This window comes from Schistocerca nitens, chromosome 2, assembly GCF_023898315.1.
Source record: "Schistocerca nitens isolate TAMUIC-IGC-003100 chromosome 2, iqSchNite1.1, whole genome shotgun sequence".
NCBI lineage: Eukaryota > Metazoa > Arthropoda > Insecta > Orthoptera > Acrididae > Schistocerca > Schistocerca nitens.
Genome location: NC_064615.1, coordinates 565,390,499 through 565,413,425, shown reverse-complemented (window position 1 = coordinate 565,413,425; position 22,927 = coordinate 565,390,499). Strand labels below are relative to the sequence as shown.

At 39.7% G+C, this 22,927-nt stretch overlaps 1 protein-coding gene across 1 annotated transcript in view; it reads left to right on the top strand.

Annotated features, from left to right (window-relative positions):
* LOC126235160 (putative 3-methyladenine DNA glycosylase) overlaps positions 1 to 22,927 on the top strand; it is a 116,616-nt gene that overhangs the window by 54,494 nt on the left and 39,195 nt on the right. The window lies entirely within an intron of this gene.

Genomic DNA, 22,927 nt, shown 5'->3' with positions numbered 1-22,927 from the left:
CACTTCCCCTTCCAGGTGCTGGTTCCGCAATGCTTCTACAGCGATGACGATCAGTAGTCCAGTTATGACCCACATCATCTTGTTTCCTAGCACATCTCATATGAGGACGGGTATACCTATTATCCTTTCCTCGCAAACTCCACTGCTGCCCTGCAACTCATTTCGCCTGTACTAAATACTTTGCGACACCTATATCTAACGTACAAAGACATTTATTTATTCTTATCTCCTAGGTCTTGAATCGTATGGGCTTCCTATCATGGCTTCACCTACAACCTCTCACTTGCTTCTCTGCACCTTCTTTCTCAGTTTCCCATTCTGGTCCACCCCTCCAATTCCTGGGATAACCTGCAGGCTCCGTCAATAAGGTTTCAAATGTCCCACATGCCCAATTGTTGTTCTTGTCAGAAACTGAATCTTACAATTCTCTGGTGACGTAGTTTCCACAACTTGATATGGCCCTTGATAATCCCTTAAAAATTTCTTCATCTTTCCCTTCAGAGTATATGAAGTTGATAGCATCACCCATTGGCCAACCTTGTACTGCAGCACTCTAGCTGTTTGGCTCACTCCTTCCTCTTGTATTTCCAGTGCCCATGTATTCACCCTGCACAAAAAACTTACCACGGGCATATTTTTTGATTTGTCAAAGGCATTTGACACCATAAATCATGAAAAATTGTTGCACAAGCTATAAAATCTTGGCATCTGGGGAACAGCTAACAACTGTCTCAGCTCTTACTCGGCTCTTATCTTAAGAACGGGGAACAATACGTGGAAATAGATCAGGAAAGGGATAATGTCATTAGGAAATATAATTCCAAGCTACTGACTGTTAAATACGATGTGTCACAAGGATCATTAGTGGCTCCTGTTCTGTTCTTACTCTATGTAAATGACCTAAACATAAGCAATGACAGCAGTAAAATATTTCAATTTGCTAATGATACAAGCATTCTACAGGAATCTCAGAAGACACCCTTGTAAAAAACATAAGAGAAGCCACGGGTAGGCTAACATGTTACTTTGATAACAATGACTTAATAATACACACTAGAAAAACTGTAGCTATCGATATACACACAGCACAAACAAAAAATCTGATATCATCAATCTAGGGCTGTATGGGCACACAATTATTAAAACAGCCTGTACCAAATTTCTAAGACTTCATCCACAAGACAACCTGAAACAGAAAGCACATATTGAGAAAATGAGCAAAAAATTAAGTACTTCTTGTTTTGTGTTGCGTACATTAAAAAACTGTACCAGCTACAACACTATTCAGTTCATACATTTTGCATTCATGGAATCTCACCTCTGGTATGGAATTATGTTCTGGGGAAATTCTGGAGATGTCATCAAAACATTATGAATTAAAAAAAAAAATTGTAAGAATAATGGAAGGGGTAGATAATCTCAAATTATGTAGACCATTGTTCAAAAAAAGGATGATCCTGCCTTTTCCTTGTGTACATATATACTTGAAAATATAATGTATTTAAAACAAAACTTACACCCCCTTGCAAATTCATTAACTTATTCTCCCATCTTGCCATTCTTGGTTTTTCAGCATGTTGAACAATGATGACATTGTATGACCATATACCACCTCATATGGTGACAGTCCTTTATTTATGTACTGTTTTGAGTTGTACACAGAGACCACAGACTTTAATCAGACATCCCAATTGGTATGGTGTGTGTCCACATAGCATTTTCCGTATAGTTCTGTACACCCTTTCTGTTCTCCCATTAGCTTGAGGATGTAAAGCACTCGTCCTCAATTTCTTCACACATAACAGCTTACACGGTTCCTTGAACAAATCCAATGTAAAGTTGGTTTCCTGATCTGTTATCGTTTCAGTTACCCCAACTAAAATATACAGAGTTCACTAATTCTGTGTCATTGTCATTGTGATCTTTTCCACACATCTCAAAAAATGATCTATAATTGTCAGTACGTATTTATTGCCTGCAGATGTTTTGTTGAAAGGACCTGAAATATCAGTCCTGAGAAATTCAGATGTTGCTGATGCTTCAAACAATTTCTACAGTGGTAGTCTCATTTGACACAAATTTGCCTTCTGTGCCCACTGTATGCAATTCTGCGCATAGTGGTTCATGTCCATCTTCCTGTCCTTCCACAAATACCTCTCCGCTAGTCTCCTGTTAGTTGTCCAACATCCTTCATGACCTGCTAGCAAATGATTATGTCTCTCTTGTGGCACTCTATGATTCAACTTCGGTAACACTACTGTTCTTGGTCCCAGCTTCGTTTCTCTGCACAGTAGCCCATCTTGCATAGAAAACTGTGATTGTTTACTAAACTGCCAACACTCTTCATCCGTCTTCTACATTTTCTACCATTCCTTAAGCTCATTACCACCAATTTGCAACACTGATACTTTTCTGTGAAAGCCAGCTGTATTCCCATGTTTCTTTTGCGGGCTTGTGTATGACCTCAAAATCAAACTTACTTAGTCTTACCACCAATCATGTCAACCTAGCAAATGGGTCCTTCAGTCTCAGTAACAATTCCAATGCTGTATGATCTGTTATAACTCGAAACATTTTCCCGGAGAGATAACAATTGAAGTAGGTGATTTCTTTGATAATGCTCAACATTTCTTTTTCCATCTTGGAATAATTCCTCTCTGCTGAGTTCAGTTGCCTTAATGCATAGGTTACCAGGTCCTCTGCGCCCTATATTTCCGGAAACAGCACACAGCCAAGTGCGTGGTTTTATGCATTGCATGACAGAGTGAATTCCTTATTGAAATCTGGAAACACTAAGGTTGGACTTGATGTTAAAGCTACTGTCAGTCTCTCAGACGCAAGTTGAAAAACCTCTGGCGAAACAAATTTTGAACCCTTCTTCAGTAATTGTGTCAACAGTATAGCAACATTTACAAATGTCTTTGTAAATATTTGCTAATAGTTTGTGACTCCAAGGAATGATTGTAGCTCCTTCACTTCCTCAGGTACAGAAAATTGATACATAGCTTTAATCGATCACGGGTCTGTCTTAACCCCATCCTTATTTATTATGTGACCAAGGTACACCACCTCTTCCAACACAAAATTACACTTTTCCATAGTCAACATCAAATTCGCTGCCCTCAGTCTCAGGAATACTTCCCTTAAATGTCAAGATACACCAAGCATTGCTGTGGTTTCAGTACTCTGAGAACTCCATCTATAACAATCTCTGAAATTTCACAGGTATGTTCTTTAATAAGAAAGGCATCCTGCTGAAATGATGATGACCGTACAGTCGAGAAAATGCTGTTTTTGGCTGATCTTATGAAGCACTATTTAGCTGATAGTAGCCATTCCTTAAGTCCGTCATTAAAAAATACTTGCACTAGTCCAAATACTTTATGGTTTCCACAATGTTTGGTGAAGTGTAGGCATCTGTTATAGTCTTAGGATTCAGACATCAATAATCGCAACAAAAGCTATACTTCAGTGTTTCATCCGCTGATTTTTTTGGTCCGACAATAATTCCTGACCCCCTCCCCATGGGCTATTAGTCTCCTCAGTGATCCCATCACTTGTCACCTCAGTAATCCTGTTGATAAATTCTTCCGGAATCAGGTGCAAGTACCTCATAAATCTGTATAGTGTATGGCAAAACTGTGATTCATTTCTTGTTGGTATCTGGTACTGCGTAATATGTGTAGCTGGCAACCACCCGTTAGGAAAAAACAAATCTCTAACCTCCAAAAGTAACTCTTACATTCATTCCCTATCACATCCCTTTAGGTGCTTTGCCTTTCCTTGTAATGCAATTTCAGTAGTGACTGACGACTGACTTTGTCGACAACCTTGTATCCCACTCTTCTTCCTCCTCGGTACTAAAATAATTCACAAATATAGGTACAATTTTCTCACCATTTACCTCTCTTATGCGTGCGACACTTTTCTTTACTGAGCATTCTGCCTGATACAATACTTCATTTACGTTGATCAACCAGAACATTACAACTGCTTACGTAATAGCTGGTATGCCAGCTTTGTTAAAGATAACAGTGGTGGCACGTTGTGGCACAGAACCAGTGAGGCCTTGGTAGGTCACTGGAGGGAATTGGCACTGCATCTGCACACACAAGTCACCTGATTCCCATAAATTCCAGTAGGGGGGAGGGGTGATGAGCTCTGACATCATGTTCAATAACATCGCAGATGTGCTCAGTCGGGTTCAGATCTATAGAGTTGGGGAGCCAACACATCAATTGGAACTCACCACTGTGTATCTCAAACCACTCCATCACACTCCTGACCTTGTGACAGGGCGCAGGCGTGTGTATTCTGCGACCAGTATACAATACTCCTTGACCGACCATCATGGTGCCTTGCAGGAGCTCCACTGGACCCATGGAGTCAAGGAGCTGATCACCTGGCAGACAACGAATTCACATCCTCCCATCGACATGATGAAGAAGGTATCAGGATTCATCAGATCATGCAATGCTCTGCCACTGCACCAATATCCAGCATTGGTGGGCACATGCTCATTTCAGTCATAGTTGCCGATGTTGTGGCGTTAACATTGGCACATGCATCAGTTGTAGGCTGTGGAGGCCAATTGTTGGGAATGTTCAGTGCACCGTGTATTCAGACACACTTTTACTCTGCTCAGCATTGAAGTCTCATGTCAATTCTGCCACAGTCCGCCGCCTGCCCTGTTTTACCAGTCTGCCCAGCCTATGACACTTGCCATCTGTAATGAGGGGTAGCTGCCCAACCCCCCGATGTCTGAACGTGGTTTCAGCTTGGTTTTGCCCCATGTTGAAGACACTCACCACAGCACTTTTCGAACACCTGACAAGTCGCGCGCGTTCCTCATTCTACACACAGACAGCATTATCACCTATAATAATGGATATAAACCAGAAATTGTGAAACAGCTCTTTAACAAGAAAACAGGTAAAAAAACTGTGACCTTATCTACACTAGGTGTCACACCAGAGGATAACTCCACTAGCTTCATTTCTATTCCCATCATTGGCAAAACATCTTATAAAATAAGATGACTCTTAAAGAGTCATAGCTTTATGATTGCATATTCTATGAATAACAGCCTCAACAAGAACTTGGTCCACTTGTTAAAGAATACTAATGACAAATTATCTCATTCTAGGATGTACAAAATTACCTGTAGTGATTGCCCGAGTTATTACATCGGCCAGACAGGGAGAGCCCTCTCAGCTAGATAAAAAGAACATATACCCATGAAAAGTGGTGACGGCACGTGTGGCTCGACTTTTGCCGAGCACCTTGTTCAATTGGCCCATGCTCCCAATCCACCAAATAACACAGTGCTATTAAATTGCGACATTAAAGGCACTAGGCTTGATATCCTTGAGGAGTTGCAAATCTGTAAACACCTGTTGCTTGATAAAGAAAACATTCTTAATGACCAGCTACAATTGAGAAATAAGAACTTTTTCGAAGGTTTTCAACATATGCTTCACCAGCCCTGATGTTACGTTGCCTTTGCAGTAGCTGATGCCTGACTCCACTTTCTTGAATCGAATAGTAATGTATTCAAAATTGAGGAATAATTTTGCTGAGTAATAGGTAGTCTTTCTTACGGGCTCTAAATCTGTTTATAGGGTTCTGGTTCTCCTCATAAGTAAGTTCGGTTACATATTATGTCATTAACAGTTTTAATGGTTATATAAATCCAATCCTAACGTAAAGGTAGCTACTGTTACGCATCTACATTTCCAAGCGCACATGCACAAGGCCATCAGCAGTGCTGTTTCTCTTCAGCTAGATTTATGACTGGGTACTACGATGCTATAGTTTTATACTTAACATGGCCAAAATTTGGCATGCAACAGTTTAGTGTCAATAGCTTCTGAAGGAGGCCAAATTATTTTGGCTGAAACCTAGGTAAATATTTGTTTCTACTTGCAACTGAGGCTGGCGTGTTATATGTTTAATTATCACAGTTGCTGACAGGGCTGCACAATGTTAAAAATTCTTAGGCAAAAATCTGTGTCCACTGATATCCTTATGTCCCACTCTGTCCCCACTCGTGTAATTTACACCATGAGGAGCTCCATTGTTCATGTTTCACTAGATCAGCACAGGCAAGCGACAAGTGCACCCATGTTTAACAGTATCTTGCAGTTCTCCTCTCCTGGTATTCCTATGACTGCACTGTCCACCTCTACATATGGCTTTTAGGTATCTCATCTTACCGGAAATGATTATAGGTGGACGTCAGGTTCCCTTTGATGTTTAAAATAGGGTTTATCCCCAGTCCTCTACCTCTGAAACTACTGAGACCTCTGCCTCTACCTTCATTGTCCCAAGGCTGGTTACATTGCCTCCTCACTTGTCTCGTTTTCTCAGACCTATAACACCTTATTTTGGTTGAGAATGCTGTTTGTCTAAATTGTGCTCTGGTTGACATGTCAATTCCTTCACATTCTATTGCCAGTCAGAAAGCTTTGCAGAAATATGTCGGACCTCTTGTCTGTACTCATCTTGACATTTCTGCTCAGCCTATCATAAAGTCACCTCATTTACTACAGTATTCTGTCCCAACTCATAAGTACACCCATTGAACTGTATGCAGATTCTTCCACCGAATCAACATGCTTCTTTGTTACCACGCCCAATTGTTCTCTAAAATTTCTGACACCACTCTGCTTCATATACCTGTGGAATAAACCCTTCTTAAATTCCTCATATGTTCTGGCTCCTTTGAGAGCCACCATATATCCCAGGTAAATGTTTGCTTCTCTTGCTAATCTCAGTTTCGCTACCCTTAAAAGGTCCATGTCAGACCATCCTTCCATCTGGGCCAAATTCTATCTTCCACAAATGCTTTGCACATCTTTAGTTGATTTTTCAGAAAAAATAAGCAACTAAACTCTTGACTGACAAATCTATACCTCGCTGTGGCAATTGCGATTTCAGTATTCCACGTAAGTCCATGTTACTTGCTGTCAACTGCGCTAACCTTTCTGATAATATGCACTGCCTCTGGTTCTGACATACCTAGTGTCTCTTACTCTGCAGAAGCTTTGTCCTCTCCGACACTCACTTTGAAACACCAGTACTCACAGGGCAAACAAAATAAAATATATTACCCTAGTTCTTATGTCAAATCAGTAACCATTTGGACTCTCAGCAGAGCCTAGCCATATAATTGTAGTGTTTACATGTGAAACATACCACTGGTCTAACTCTGTACATGGTGCTGTATGACCTTCTAAGCTATAATGTTTACATCTAACAGCTACCAGCCAGTCATGACCACATTACCTCTGAAGTGTGACAGATTAGTTGACTTTTTACATGTAACAAAATTCACCTTACAAAAAGTGTGGCAGTCAAGCCCTTCCCATGACTAAGTATTCAACAACAATTAAATTTTCTGGACTCACCGTACCGTAGGCTGTAGGTACAGATGTTGCTCTAGAAAGGCAGTGTCAGTGAACTGACACCAGTAACTGGAGTCAGTAGATTTGTTTTATGCTTTCAAGTACCTTTATTGGAGCTCTTCGCATGGATACAGTTCAAACAGCCAGCATGTCTGGCTGAGGCTGTTGCCTCCCTCATATGTGTGCATGATGTCCCACAATGCTGACAGAAGAGCAGCATGGCTGAGCAGTGGTGTAATGCCACTGCTTCCGTCAGTGATGTCCTCCAGCTTCAGCACCAAGGAAGCAGTGGCTGAGGCACGGCTGTTGTCTCCAACACTGCAGCAGCGTGAACCACAGGAGAAGCCCTGTGGCCGGCAGGCTATGTCCCATGGCTCAGCTTTGTGTCTTGTCTCTCAGGGCAAGCTGTCCTAATGTGAGGTCAAACTGCAGATCCTGCACAGTGTTATGGATGGCACCCCAAATGTCATAGCTCTGCAGTGGTAGTGTTGCGATTCTGACACTTGAATGTTTCAGTACAAAAGTGTGTAGGTATTTATACACACATGGACGGTACTTGCTTCGACTTTGTTTTGCACTTATATACTAAACACTACTACGATTGCTGGTGTGGAAAGGCTTCAGCCTTCTTCTGCTTAGATGCTCCTGTGTCAACTATTTCCACACCTCACCTCGTGGCTTGCCTCACAACACACAACAACTATGTTGTGTTTTGTAAGGCATAACATCCACGCTGACCTTAGTGGGCCCCGCGTGGACAACGCCTGTTTCTTCACTGTCTTGCAGGCCACACAAGGCCACAGTAGCAACTGCCCGTGACTCAGGGCAATGAAAATCACGGGTGTTGCTGGGGCATCAACACATTCAGCAACCATCTGCACTGGCACGCACACAGGGCTACTTCGAGGATGGCCGTTGCACTGTACATTGCTGTTGGAAATAAACACTTAATGCTGTCATTGTTTCACTGTGCACAGACCACCTGTCTCCCCCACCATTTATCTCACCCACCCTCATGTGCAGTGATCAAGAATAGGCTGGGTCGCTACAGTACTATGTAAGGTAGAAAAGAACAATTGATATCAAGGGGAGCTACAGCCATAATTTTTCTCCAAGGCATGGAGCTTGGCTGTATCGTTAAATGATGATAGCATCCTCTTGGGTAAAATATTCTGGTGATAAAATAGTCCTCCATTTAGATCTCGAGGCAGGGAGGATGTCATCATTTGAAGAAGCAAAACTTGCGTTCTACAGGTCAGAGCATGCAAGTTTACATCCCTTAATATTGCAGGTAGTTTAGGAAATTTAAAAAGGGAAATGGATAGGTTGAAGTTAAGACATTGTGGGGGGATTAGTGAGTTTGGGGTAGGAGGAACAGGGCTTCTGATCAGGTGAGTACAGGATTATAAATACAAAATCAAATAGGGGTAATACAGGAGTAGATCTAATACTGAATAAGAAAACAGGAATGCTGGTAAACTATTATGAACAGCATAGTGAATGCATTACCATAGCCAATATAGACACAAAGCCACCAGAGTAGTACAAGTTTATATTCCAGCTATCTCCGCAGATGATGAAGAGATTAAAGAAATGCATTATTAGGTATAAGAAATTATTCAGATAATTAAAGAAGACAAAAATTTAATTGTGTTAGGGGACTGGAATTAGATTGTAGGAAAAGGAAGAGAAGGAAAAATAATAGATGAAAATAGAGTAGAAAAGGAATAAAAGAGGAAGCCTCCTGGTAGCATTTTGCACAGAGCATAGTTTAACCATTGCTAATACTTGATTTAAGAATCACGAAAGAAGACTGAAGATGTGGAAGAAACCTGGAGATACCGGAAGGTTTGAGATTCATTATAAAATGGTAGGACAGAGATTTCGGAACCAGATTTCAAACTGTAAGGCATTTTCAGGTGCAGATGTGGTCTCTGACTACAATTTATTTGTTATTAATTGTTGAGTAAAAATTAAAAAATTGCAAAAAGGTAAGAAATTAAGAAGACAGGACCTGGATAAGTTGAAAAGATCAGAGGTTGTTGAGAGTTTCGTAGTAGGCAACGATTGACTACAACAACGGAAAGGAATACAATGGAAGATGAATGGATAGCTTTGAGATATCAAACAGGGAAGGCAGCAAAGGATGAAGTAAGTAAAAAGGCAAGATCTAGTAGATGACCTTGAACTTCACAGAAGATATTGAATTTAATTGGTGAAAGCAAAAAATATAAAAATGTATCAAATGAAGATTGTGTAAGAGAACACAAATGTCTAGAAAATGAGATTAACAGGAAGTGCGAAAGGGCTAAGCAGGAAGGGTTAGAGTACAAATATGGAGACATATAAGCGTATATAATTAGGGGAAAGATAGAATTGCCTTTGGAGAAGAGAGTAGCAGCCCTATGATTATCAAGAGCTCAGATGGAAAACCAGTACAAAGCAAATGAGGGAAAGCTGAAAGGTGGATGGAGTATATAGGTATAGGGGGTCTATGTGAGGGAGATTAACTTGAAGATAGTATTATAGAAATGGAAGAGGACATAGATGAAGATGGGAGATACAATACTGCAAGATGAACATGACAGAGCACTGAAAGATCTAAGTTGAAACTGGGCCTCTGGAGTAGATGACATTCCATCAGAACTACTGATATCCTTGGGAGGGCCAGCCATGACAAATCTATTCCACGTGTTGTGCAACATGTATGAGACAGGTGAAATACCCTCAGACTTCAAGAAGAGTGTAATAATTTCAGTTGTATGGAAAGCAGGTTTGGCACATGTGAGTATTACTGAACTACCAGGTTAATAAATCATGGTTGCAAAATATTAACTACAAATATTTTCAGAAAAAGGTAAAAACTGGAATAAGCCAACCTCAGGGAAGATCAGTTTGGATTCCAGGGAAATGTAGAAACATGTGGGGCAATACCGACCCTATGACTTCTCTTAGAAGTAGGTTAAGGAAAGGCAAACTTCCATTTATAGTATTTGTAGGCTTAGTGAAAGCTTTTGACAGCATTGACTGGAATAATCTCTTCGAAACTCTGAAGATAGCAGTTGTGGAATATAGCGAGTGAAAGCCTATTTTCAATTTGTACAGACAGCAATTAGAAGAGTCAAGGTTCCTGAAAGCTAAGCAGTGGTTGAGGAGGAGTGAGAGAGGATTGTAGCCTAACCTTGACGTTATTCATTGTGCACATTGAGTAAGCAGTAGAAGAAACCAAAGCAATATTTAGAGAGGGAATTGAAGTTCTGGGAGAAAAAATAAAAACTTTAAAGCTTGCCAATTACATTGTAATTGTGTCAGAAACTACAAAGAACATGGAAGGGCAGTTGAACAGAATGGGAATGGACAGTGTCTTCTAAGAAGAATAGAAGATGAACATCAACAAAAACAAAAGAAAGATATTGGAATGTAGCAGAATTAAATCTGGCAGTGCTGAGGAGATTAGATTAGAAAATGAGGTTCTTGAAGTAGTTGATGAGCTTTTCCATTTAGCCAGCAAAATAACTGATGATGGCCCAAGTAAAGGAGATGTAAAACGCCGACTGGCAATGGCAAGAAAAGTGTTTCTGAAGAAGAGAGATTTATTGAAATCAAATAGCATTAGGAAGTCTTTTCTGAAGGTATTTGTTTGGAGTGTAGTCATGTATGGAAGTGAAGTGTGGATGATAAAAACTTTAAACAAGAAGAGAATAGAAGCCTTCAAAATGTGGTGCTACAGAAGAATGCTGAATATTAGATGGGTAGATTGCATAACTAATGGACATACTTAACAGAATTACGGAGTACAGAAATTTGTGGCACAACTTGCCTAAGAGAACGGGTTGGTTGACAGGACACATTCTGGGACATCAAGGGATCACTAGTTCAGTATTGAAGGGAAGTGTGTGTGTGGGGTGGGGGGTGGGGAGGGGGGGGGTTAAAAATATAGAGGGAGACTATGAGATGAAGTTCAAGGGGATATTTATGTTGAAGTAGTTATTCAGAGATGAAAGCGCTTGCACAGGATAGAGTAGCATGGAGAGTTGTATCAAACCAGTTTTTGGGCCACAACTAATTGGAAAGCAGGCACTGTGATACTAGGAGCACTAGAAGTAGGAAAGAATATTAGTGTTAATGGCAGATAAATAGGTGAAAGAGACTGAGTAGCCATGAGTGCCAGAGTACAGAGCAGCTGAGAGTGGCAAAATAGATAGAGAGACAAAATACAGAGAAAAGTGTGGAATTCAGTAGCTAGAAATATGTCAACACAAAATGTGATTGTAAAGAGTCAAGTAGGTTGAAAATTATGTTTCAGTGTCAGGCAAAAACTTTGTAAAGCAATAATTTAAAGCTTCCAAAGTTTTCATGATAGTCATAAAAAGAAGGTTGATGATCTACTGGTACTGAAAACAGATAAGCTGAACTGGGTCGAGGCCAAAACAAACTATTTATAATGTGGGAGGAAGTTAGTGGCTTTCAGCCACCATTGCAAGGCCATCAGCCGCGAGAGATTAGCCGAGCGGTCTAAGGCGCTGCAGTCCTGGATTGTGCGGCTGGTCCCGGCGGAGGTTCGAGTCCTCCCTCGGGCATGGGTGTGTGTCTTTGTCCTTAGGATAATTTAAGTTAAGTAGTGTGTAAGCTTAGGGACTGATGACCTTAGCAGTTAAGTCCCATAAGATTTCCCACACACATTTTGCAAGGCCATCATATGAAGTTTGTGAGTGTACCTGTAGCCCACAGTCGAGAAAAAGATAAGTTATTGGATGTAACAGACAGTGCTGACTTAAGACAGGAGGTGACATCACAAAAGGCAGTAAACAGTAGGTCCCTCCTCTGCCCCACACTGTTATTTACTGAAGGAGGAGGAGTTGATGGAGAACCCAAGAGTCTCTCACATACATCTCCAAATGACAAACATGCAAACGAGTGTTCTAAAATAGTGTTCTGCGTGTGAAAAGAAGTCAAAGAGTGTAACCAAAAAGGAGAAAATAGAGACGAAAATGCGGTCATAGAATGGGTTGCATTTGGCAGGTGATGTTGAGGACTAACACCACAGAGGCCACCCCTGTACAGTAGGAGCCCCATGAGCTGAGAGCTCCAGAACTGAATTCAGTATACAAAGAGATCACAGGACATGAGAAGATGTATTACATCAAACTGTTAGGAGATGACTGCATGATGCAAATCTCCATTCACAGTAACCATGGTGAGGAATACCCCAGAATTGGCATCAGTGTCGTTAATGGATAAACTTGGATCTGTGTGTTCCCTGATAACTGCACGTGTTTCAAGACAATCCAGCAGTATCAAATGCCTCCAACACTGTGTTCCACATGGGCAACAATGTGTGCTGGAGTGATGTTCTGGGTGGCATTACATGGGGCCATTGTAACCTCTCTTGGTTGTTGGATACAATCTCACTCCTATCTAGTACAGGGATGGAATTTGCAACCCAAAGTCTGACTGTGTAGCCAACATTTTGGTGTTTATCCTGATGGATGATAAACTGCATGCTCATTATGCTCTTGTCATGAACATGTTCTTATAACATAGTAGGATAACGAGAATAGAGTGGCTTGCCTGTTGCCTGGCATGAGCCACATAGAACTTGTGTGGGATTGATTTAAAAGAGTTGTTCTTGGATGTCAGCAGTGACAAAATATTTTGCAAAATGAGTGTGTATGCATGCCTCAGATAAAATTTTTGGTTTCTGTATCACAAATTTTGAAATAACAGGGCGATGCAAAACTTTTGTTGGTGTGTATATAAGAGTGTAAAATATTGTTTTTCTGTGTATGTTTATATTTTTCTTTATCCGAGTAAAATCTGTTGTCATTCTGCAAAAACTAAAAGCCCATATAAAGAATTAATACAAAACAGTAAACTAAGCAGTAGTTAAATGAGCAATACAGTAATTTTCAAGAATTTTTAGTGAAGTATAATGGTATAGAATTTTATGAAAAAAATGAAGAGAGATCAGGAAATGTACTTACTGTTCAAAATTCCTGGTGTTTCAAAATCGATTGGGGCAGTATGAGACATTACTCATGTACTTGTTTTGGTAAGCAGTGCTTGGAGCATGTCGACAGAAAGTTTTCGGGAAGAATACAAAGGGCACAAACTAAAACTTAGATGAATTTCAAAGAGCACAAGAGTAAGAATTAAGGGAGAATTATTTCAGATAGTGTTCTGGAAGCATTTCCACTGGAGGAAGCCATATAGGACAGTAAAATTTTGATGGAAAAATTATTGGCAAACTGGCTTGTCTGATGTCAGGAAAGTTATAAGTAGGAGCAACAGACCATTCTGTAGGAGAAAACACGTTGGGAGCTTGGCTGAGGTTGCACCTATACCAGATGGCAGTCCATCTTAGTTACATCATAAGCTGGTTTTTGAACATTTGACCTTGATTAAGCCTGAAAACGTACAGTCACATAGGCAGTGCCTTTAATTAGTGTACCAAAGTATATTTTAACTGGTGACAATATCTACAGAATTAGGCAGAAACGCGTTAACTGAATCTGGCTTACAGCTCTCAATACATCATCGCACACCCAAATGTCTGTAGTTGAATGATGCTAATTATTTAGTTGTATACTGGTTCACTGTTACCATTGACTGTCACTGGTGGCCATCAAGCTGTGACTGTGAGGTCAGCATATTTTGTGTCATGGAAAAATCATGTGAGTAATTGCAGGCAGTTCCAAAATGATCCTGGCGGTTCGTGTCTAAATCCCATGTGCCAGAGCAGCAAAATTGATTGTAATGGTATGTGCGAGCAGCTAATTCAGTAGCATGAAACTGTCTTGTCAGTTGGAATTAGTTTCAATCTCACGAGCTCCTTGAATTCTAATGAGTGCTATGGTCAATCTTACATAAATGTGAGTTATGTACACCAATTTAATTGAATGGCCAACATCCTAATAATAATTTGATTTTACCAAACTAGTTTGTTCTTTCTTTAATGTGTACCTGCCCTTTCTGGAGTATTGTGGTATTCGTGCAAAGCTCCATCAGGTTCACATATGGGAGCACAGTGTGAGAACAACTGCATAACAGGTAAGGACAAGTAGGCCAACAGGCAGCTGGACTCAAGTGTGCAGCATCCGAAGGTAGGATTGTATTGTAATTAAACCACACACCTTGGTAAGACTACTACTTATCACCTCAGGCAGGTTGTTTAAACTTCCTCTTGATGTAAATTTATTTGTTCAAAAAATTCCAGAACATTGATAATTTTTTGCCATTGTTGTGTTTGACCGAATTGCGGTTGGCATTCCTGAACACACCAGCATTTTTCATTTGTAATTGTTGGAAGCTTCATTGTTGTATGTCTGTTAGTTATTGTTCAGTGCTGTGTTGAGTAACATGTTGTGTTGCACAGTTTCTGAATTTCAAGATGGCAAAGTTAGAGAAACAACATGTCTGTAGTAAACTTCACGTGAAACTCAAGAAAACCATTACAGAGACACATCAAATGATGTAGGAAGTCTACGATGATGAGCACTTAAGCCATACTCAATGTTATGAATGGTCCACATGGTTTAAAAATGGCTGGCCAGAAGTTAAAAGATGACCCTCAATCAGGATGCCCTTCGACATCACTCATGTCAGGAATATCAACAAAATTGTGCTTTCAGTTTGAAGAAAGATTGACTGAGAGATTGAAGCAGAATGTAACATTTCAGTTGGATCATGTCATAAAATCCTGACATAGCGTCTTGGAATGCATTGTTTTGCTGCCAAGTTCGTCCCACAGCTCATGAGTCAAGACCAGAAGAATCTTCATCTCGTAATCTGTGAAGAGCTTTTGGATCGTACAACTGAGAATGAGATGTTTCTTAAGAGAATCATAACTAGTAATGAGCTGTGGGGCTACAGTTATGGTGTTGAGACTAAGGTTCAGTGTTCACAATTGGTCGGGAAAGGTTCTCCAAGACCAGCAAAAGCTCCTCAGGTTAGGTCAAATGTCAAAGCCATGCTGATAGTTTTATTTGATGTTGAAGGATTAATTCATCGTGAATTTGTGCCACAGGGACAAACTGTTAATTGATAGTTCTATCGGGGCATGTTACATCGCCTGCGAGAAAATGTGAGAAGGAAATGTGGCGAGACAATTCATGGCTCCTGCATCATGATAACGCACCCACACATTCATCCCTGTTGGTGCATGACTACTGCACAGAAAAAGAAATCACTGTGCTACCTCATACTCCATACTCTCCAGACCTGGGTCATGCAGACCTTTTTTTTGTTTCCAGAGTTGAAAACCCCATTGAAAGGAAGAAGATTTGCAACAATAGACAAGATAAAAGAAAATTAATGGACAGCACTTCATGCAATCGAGAAAAAGACATACCAAGATGCTTCCAGTAGGGAAAACGGAGTTGGGAGCAGTGTATCAATTGTGTAAGAGAATATTTCGAAAGAGACTTTGCCAAAGGTCAAGTTCGCTTTTTGCCTTGATGAATCATTAAATCTGGCAAAGATTTTACAAGTTACATTAAATAGTCTTTTGATGTGGTCATCATTCGCACAAGATGTAATTGAGATAAAGTAAATGCTGGGGTATTTTCGTCAGCAAAATGCAGTTCAGGAGAGTTAATAATGGGGTCTAAATAGGGTATTACTAAAGACCTCCTCCAGAATTCTGATGATCTTTCTGCTGAGGGACTGCCTCGATATTGCTGTCTCCCAGCTACATGTGGCATGGTTTTTATATCCTCCAAACCAAGTTTTTCAGCAATGCCAGTAGCATCCTTCATAATTTTGTCTGCAACTTATTCAGGACTATCATGATAAGTTTTCAACAGTTGTAAAATTAATTTAATATGCTGCAGTTCCTTGGCTGCATCCAAGGCAAAGGATTGGAAAATATCAATGACTGGTTCCATCAAAGCTGAATATTTGGATATTAAAATTAAGCTAAGAATAAATGAAAAGCCGGAAGCAGCCACATGGAGATGGAAAGCATTTTTTATAGTCAAACTGTTTCCTTCATTTGATAACGATTCTAAGGATATCATTAAACAGAAAAATTCTCCTTAAGAACTACGACATTTTTGTGTTTCCGATTCCACCTTGTTTCACATACTTTGAAAATGTTAGGCACCTTAATAACATCTTTGATTGTTCATATAGTGTTTCAAATCCCAGAAAGACTGATGAGGAAAGAATAAAGTCTTAGTTTACTTTTTGTGCAAGATTTCTTGAACAGCAGTCTCCTTTCCAGCCATCATTGAACAACTGTCAAATCCCAAACCACTGCATTTCACAAGGTCAAGATTTTCTTTTGCCAAAAAGCCATTTATGGTCTGTGGAATTCATTTAGTGTCTAGAGCTTTCAGCTCAATAAATCCAACAAACGTTTCTTCAGCTTTGTAGGATTATGCATCAAAGTCCAATCAATAATTGTTCATTTCCAGAGGTATAAAATGTTTCATCCACTGTACTTGGAGTCACAAATGGCAGCAGTTGAGTTTAGGGTTGTTCTGCTCACCAACATCACACATCCCCTGACAGCCAGTCAGCGTTCAGTAGTATTCGGAGCACTCTGCTATGAATACCTTAGGCAATGTGAGTATTAAATGTGATTGTAGTGAGTTATTTTAGTGAATTTTAATTCCATCTGTTGTAAGTTGTCATGCCCAATGGTAATGGTAAGCAAGAAATTCTACACAGGCAAGTGAGAGACATAATTTGCAGGATGCACACTTTCATCAAGAGGAGAGCACAAGTATGCGCATACTGTAACTCGTTTGCAACCGACAGTAATGCAGTCTCCGTCCATGCCTCAACCTGCAAGGACTGCCATCATTTGTGAATCAGCATATAGTACAATATACGTTTCTATCTTTTCCACTTTCTTTGTAATATCTGCCTCAGGCAACCCCATGTCATTTGTTATATTGATCGATCGCTAGCTTTCCTTCTTTTTCCTGTGCACGATGTGTTTCTTCAGTGCCACATATCCTGATTCAATTCATTCCTTGTATAACTCTTCCACAATTCCTTCTCCACAATGCTCATCTCTCAGAGCTAAGTCATAAGCCCTCAAAATATAAGACAAGAAATAATTGATTTAATTATTTTCCTGTTTTCTTTTACATTTTTCTGGGAATACTTATTAATTTGTGTAACCATTGGAACACTTGAAAGAAAAGCTCCATCTGCTTCCAGTGCCACTCTATGAAAGTGGTTTCTATGTGCTTCTTGCACTGGTTGTGAATGTCTTTGAACTTGCAGAATGTCCTTATGGTAAAAGGTCCCAATATACCTCTAACAGAATTCAGATTTGGCAGAAACAACTTACAATATTTACAAAAGTGTATTTTTTGTACCAGCAGTGTGCCAGCTGTGGCGAGTAAGTTTCTAACCAGCAATAAGTGAATTTTTGCTTTAAATGTGTGGCATCTTTCACAAATTTATTAGACACTGGAAGTGTCTAATGACCTTCCAGTAAGTCTTTCTTTCATTAGGTCGATAAAACTGACGCTCAATCAACATATCAACAAATATCAATTCCATAGCAGTCATCCAGTGCAGAATCTGTATCAGGGTCCAGTTTCAAATTTGCAAAAGGCTAATTCTATCATGAACTTTTGAAATGCTATTGCACACGAACTCACTATCAGATTATGAGAAAATTGGCAGTCAGTGACTGTCAATGTTTTCCCCCTACCCCTATCACAAACATATCTTTGGAAGTTTTGATGGGCCACCCATGGAGTCATTAGAAGATAGAACACCAGCACAAGGGTTCTAAGTTAGTTTTTGAGACTGAGAGTTGTTATTGTGAAATAAAAGTTTCTGTCACTCTCTACATCTTCATCCTCCATATCACTATAAAGCTTCTGTCTTCAGTTTCTTCTTTACACACACACGCACTCTGCAAAATACAAAATGGAAAATATTAAAGAACTGATATTTTATTATATTGATTTTCAGTTGAGCACTTTATCCAACACACCACCAGCCCTGCTTCCTACCATTCTAACACAAGATTTGTTCGAAAATATTTCTTCCTTTTTTCGTAGCACTCGATAAAATAATGTTAAATTTGCTAAGGTAAGGCTAAAAACAAATAATTTTGAATTTTACTTTGTACTATTCTTACCAAAATGAAAAAGAATCTGATTAGACTTTTCGATAATTTCCTATCAGCAATTTAAAAACATGGTGACAGATCAGTGCGAATAGGATACGGGTATGGGTTGAAAAGTTTTTCAGGTTTCAACAGGGGTAGGGGAACAGTTCCATCTTACTCATAAGGTCTCTCCCCCTCCCCCTCACCCCTCCCCCTCCATCCCCCCTCACCCCTCCATCACCCCTCCCCCTCCATCCCCCCTCCCTCCCTCCCTCCCTGTCTCCATCTCTTACACTGCTACCAGCACCTGCACCACATAGCGATCAGTTGCTATTGTACAAATAAAGAAATGATAAATGAACATAATGAGGTTTTGTAAAAGTGCAGTGTAGGGACATTCAAATTCATATGTATTAGTCTACTTATTAGTAGTAATGAGTATCAAATTAAATTTGCTTTGATACAACTCAATGAATTATACTGATAGTGCGACAACTTTTGAAGAGCTCCCTTCAGAGAAGGCTGAGACAGAAGGGGCGCTGCAGTTTACACCATTTCATGTAGTGCCGGCAACATAGATACAGGCAGAGCTCAAGTACTGCAGTAGTGTATCTACACATTGCTCAAGATTGTTATACCACAAACGTTGGCAACAGCGAGAAAAGGCAGAAGAACAACTATACAGGAGTTAGCTCTTTAAAAAGTTATAATACTGTATACACTTAACAGGCAGCTACAGTCCTGCAATTGCTAGCTCACTGATGTTGCTAGCAATGGAAAACGAATGTCACAGTCACGAAGCCTACCAAATCATATTGTACAGAATACAGATGTGTCTCGAGAAGAAATAGGGAACAAAGCACCTGCTTTACATGCACAGATTGTATGTGTGTCGGAATACACTGTACCTACCATTGTTCAAGCATCGCATGGAAGTGGACTATATGAAAGTTTATGTGTTTGCCATTACTGATCTATATTAACTGTTTGACTGGACCACGTAGCTATATGTTGAGGCAGCAGACTCCTTTCTTGAAGATGCCAAGTCCATGGCAGCTAGAAATCTCAACACCAGTCACTACAAAATAAATTCATATGCTACTTCTTTATTGTGCATATATTTCACCTCCATTATGTACATTTCACATTACAGTATACAGTTTTAACAAGGTTCACAATACATATTAGCCTTTTTCATTTCGCTCTGTATATGGTCTCTGAGTTTCCGTAACATGTGATGTTATGACCACTGTCTTGCATGGCGAGGTTCTGTGCTCTGCAGTGGATCTCTGAGGTGGGAAAGCATTTTCTTGGAATTATTACCCTGACCAGCAGGTGTTTCCCTTTGCAGGAATCCAGGTGCCCTTCACCCCTATTTTGCGGATACACTGTGTCCGCTTCTGCTCTCATGACATACGCAAAAGAAACAGAAAATTTCCCCCACAGTATGTGATCCAAAAACAAACACTTATTTACTAAAAGGATAATGCTCAAGGTAATGCTTGTCTTTCATCAGATAAGGACAGAGAGAAAAACATATCACTTTTTCCAATGTGATATGTTACCCCTCATAATGCCCACTTAGATGGAGGAGGTCATGACAACTCACTTACCTAAACAAATGAAAAAATCCTCAGCTGTTTTACAAGTGACTTTGCTCTTAACTTGGCAATCATAGACAATAATTCTTTCTTGGATATTACTTACAGCTAATTTCAAAAAATCAGTTAATAGCTTTCAAAATGAGAAAATAGCTTACACTAATTCTCGTACCCTTTTACTTTTATTTCAGTCTTTGGAAGTTACAAGTCTTAGTAATTTCTCAGTATTTCCAAACTTTTCTGTTTATGCATGTATTTTTTTCAGAAAGTCCTTTTATTACAATACTTTTTGTTAACATCGAGTATAGATTAAAGGGTCAGGAAGTCATTTCTGAAAGTATTTGTATGGAGTGTAGCCATGTATGGAAGTGAAACGTGGATGATAAATAGTTTAGACAAGAAGAGAATAGAAGCTTTTGAAATGTGGTGCTACAGAAGAATGCTGAAGATTAGATGGGTAGATCACATAACTAATGAGGAGGTATTGAATAGAATTGGAGAGAAGAGAAATTTGTGGCACAACTTGACTAGAAGAAGGGATCGGTTGGTAGGGCATATTCTGAGGCATCAATGGATCACCAATTTAGTATTGGAGGGCAGTGTGGAGGGTAAAAGTTGTAGAGGGAGACCAAAGGATGAGTACACTTAACAGATTCAGAAGGACGTAGGTTGCAGTAGGTACTGGGAGATGAAGAAGCTTGCGCAGGATATGATAGCATGGAGAGCTGCATCAAACCAGTCTCTGGACTGAAGACCACACACACACACACACACACACACACACACACACACACACACACACACATCCAAAACAATCATTCTATTATTTATAGCCTCCACTTAGTCACCACTGCCTTTTCAGAATCTTGCCGATCTTTGTATTTCTATCCTTTCACTCAAGAAACTGGTAAGTATACCTACCAGCCTCTTTTTTAAGTCATCGCTCCTCTGACTGGTTTGGTGTGGCTGGCCACAAATACTTTCCCTCCAGAACCAACTTCTTCATCTCAGAGCAGCACATGCAACCTGTGTCCTCAGTTACTTGCTGGATGTGTGCCAACCTCTGTCTTCCTATACATTTTTTAACCTTTACAACTCCCTCTAGTACCAGGGAAGTTATTCCCTGAAGTTTTAACAGTTGTCCTACCCTCCTGCCCCATCTTCTTGTAAGTGTTTTCTTCATATTCCTTTCCACACCTATTCTGTGGATAACCTCTTCGCTCCTTACCTCATTGGCCTATCTAATTTTCAACATTTTTCTGTGACACCACATCTCAAATGCTTTGATTCTCATCTTCCCCAGTTTTGCCATAGTTCATGATCCACTACCATATAAAGCTGTGCTTCAAACATACGCTCTACGAATTTCTTGCTCAAGTTAAGGCCTATGTCTGATACTGGTGGACTTCTCTTGGCCAGGAGTGCCTTTTTGTCAGTTCTAGTCTGCTTTTTATGTCGCCTTTGCTCTCTCTTTCTCTGTCTCTCATAGGTTATTTTGCTGCCTAGATAGTAGAATTCCGTAACGTAATCTACTTTGTGATCGCCAATTCTGATGTTATGTTTCTTACACCCTTCTTAATATGAGCACTTCGTTCTTGGTCTTCCACTCCTATTGTTCCCTCTTGATTCTTCAGTCGCAATGTCATAACTGCTGCTCTTGTGCATTTACCCTTCCTAAAGACAAACTGATTGTCATGTACCATATCCTCAATTTCCTTTTCCATTCTTCTGTATATTATTCTTGTCAGCAACTTGGATGCATGAGCTTTTAAGCTGATCGTCAACAATTCTTGCATTTGTCAGCCCTTGAAATCTTCGGAATTGTGTGGATGACGTTTTTACGAAGGCCAGATGGTATATAGCCAGACTCATACATTCTACACACCATTGTGTATAGTCATTTTGTTGCCTCTTCCCCCCAATACTTTTAGAAATTCGTATTACTGCATTCCTTTTGTTCAGCAATTTGGTTAAGAAAATACATAGATAACTTATCCTACATTAAAACTAACCTCCTCTGAGAAAAGTATTTATAAACCCCACCAGATACTTCTTATATTTCATGAAACTATAAACTTCCCAGGTGCAAACAGTTAATACACTTATAACAGATAGTCTACCAAATCAAACATATATATTCTCCACAATGCATAAACAAAACATAATATTTCTTTGTTATTGATGTAGGTTTGACCCCAGATGATTTTTGTGGTATGCACTGTAACATATACTTAAGTATGCATTATGAAATTCGTTATCGCTGTATTCTCAGCTCAGAGGAGTCACATGCTGAAGGATAATTGCAGACTCTTACTTTTACTGCTACCTGTTCACTTATACTCTTTATGCTACAATTGGATAACAAAGCTCAAACATCTAGCTCCCTTTTCATTTAATTTTTTCAAACTTAAAAAAATACGAATGAGTTTGTTTACTTTGCTAGCATGGAGTAAGCTAAAAAATTTAATAGTGCTCTACTACTCTTGTAATCACTGTCAAATACACCACTTATTGCCGAAAGACGATCGCTACATACTTAGAATTCTTTTCTGGGATAGTGTCCCCTTACTGCTTCCCTCACACGCATTTTGGTCTGGGTCATCCTTCTGCTCCACCCCACCTTTGTTTCACACAAATACAGGGTACATTATCGCATGCCATATGATGTGTCTACCTACATTCCATTTAACAACTTATTTAGGAATAAAGGAGGTGACTCACCAAAAGGCAGAAACTCTTCATCATCAACAGATACACAAGTGAAAGGTACAGACCTTTGCTAGCTTTTGGAATGAAATTCCTATTATCAAGCTTGTAGGAGAAAAACACACACACACACACAC